General features: G+C 42.3%; 1 pseudogene; it reads left to right on the top strand.

Moving 5' to 3' along the window:
- Nucleotides 1-612: 612 nt before the first annotated feature.
- LOC114098009 (14-3-3 protein beta/alpha-like) lies at nucleotides 613-1330 on the top strand (annotated as a pseudogene).
- Nucleotides 1331-1744: the final 414 nt, after the last annotated feature.

Genomic DNA, 1744 nt, shown 5'->3' with positions numbered 1-1744 from the left:
CACTGGCAATGTCACTCCTTGGTTCTTATCTTCTTCAAAGAAATTTTTCAGTCAAGATACTTAGAAAGTATAAACACTTTTATGAAATTACACTTTAAAGTAGGTTGGAGTGGAGATGGAAATGGAGTGGTGTTTTCCTCGTGGTGGGTTTTTCTATTTGGTCTGGAAAACTCTCTTCTATTTCATGTACTCCAGATGCTCACCACTGTTTCCTGCCATGGCTTAGTGCCTCGCTGCTCTGCACATGGGAAGTCCCTTAAGTTGGCTACTCCTTTCTTTTCAGTTTAAGAAGGCAGTGCCTTGGGGTGAAGGAGGCAAATGCATGAGCAGGGTATCTTGTCACTCGAGTTGGGATGATTTTTTTGCCACTTAAGATGGATTGAGCCCTATTCCCCACCACCACCAGCTTCATGTCTATCTACCTACTCTAACAGTTTCTTCTATGTTGTCACAAATGGCAGCTTCTGGGCTGAAGCAGAAGTTCAACTGCCACAACTGCCCTTTCCATCAATGCCACCGCAGCCACCTGGGGAGTGGCGTGGGAGGAAGTGAGTCTTCCAGAGCTTCATTGAAAGCACTTTTCCCTCCTGCAGCTGTCTCACAGTAATAACCATGGACAAAAGCCAGCAGGTACAGAAAGCCAAACTCACTGAGCAGGAGGGCACTATGGTGATGTCTGCAGTCATGCAGGCAGGCCCAGGACGAGGTCACCAACTCTCCAGTGATGCCACAAATCTGCTCTGTTGCCTCCAAAAATGTGGTAGGTACTCGCAGTTCTTCCTGGCATTCCTCAACAGGGAACCAAAAACAGAGAGCAACGAGAAGCAGCAGCAGAAGAGCAAAGAGGACCTTGAGAAGATAGAGGAGGGTCTGCAGGACGTTTGCAGTGATGTTCCAGAGCTGTTGGACAAATACCTTATTCCCAATGCTGCGCAACCAGGAAGTACAACGATCTTGAAAATGAAAGATTATTTTGGTGTTTTTCTGAGGTGACATCTGGAGATGATACACAAACCCCAGCCTTGCACTCCCAGCAGGCTTACTAGGAACCATATGAAATTACAGAGAAAGAAATGCAGCCTTTGCACCCAGTTGGACTCGGACTGCCATTGTATTTCTCAGTCTTTGACTATGAGATTTTCAACCCTCCTGAAAAGGCCCGCAGCCTGGCAAAACAGCATTTGATAAAATTTTTGCTGAATTGGATAGACCGAATGAAGAGTCTTACAAAGACAGCACCCGGATCTTGCAGTTACTTAGGGACGATCTCACTGTGTGGACACTGGAAAGCCAGGGAGATGAAGGAAATGCTGGGGAGGGGGAGGACTAATGTCTATCATGCTTTGGGATCTATTCACTGTCACTCTGCATCCACCATATTTATCCATGTACAATTAAAAAAAAGGTAGTATTCCCTGCTTTTTGAAAGCTGGATACTATCTATTTCATTTAATAAAATGGTGTTAAATGTGTTATTTATTTATTTATATAATGGAATATTATGAAATAGAATATCATTCAGCCCTTAAAAAGGCAGGGATAGTGCCATTTACACGCAAATTATCCATATTAATATTAATTTATTCATATGGGATAATAAGTAAAGTTGCAATGAACATAGGAACATATGAAGTAATGACTTAATTACACAAGAAAAGTGAAAAAGACACAAATATATAGAAAGTTTGACTTTGTGAGTTGAAAGAATTAATATTGTTAAAATGTTCACACTACCTATGGCAGT

Source organism: Marmota flaviventris, chromosome 8 (assembly GCF_047511675.1).
Source record: "Marmota flaviventris isolate mMarFla1 chromosome 8, mMarFla1.hap1, whole genome shotgun sequence".
In the NCBI taxonomy this organism is placed as follows: domain Eukaryota; kingdom Metazoa; phylum Chordata; class Mammalia; order Rodentia; family Sciuridae; genus Marmota; species Marmota flaviventris.
This window is presented reverse-complemented; position numbering and strand designations above follow the sequence as displayed.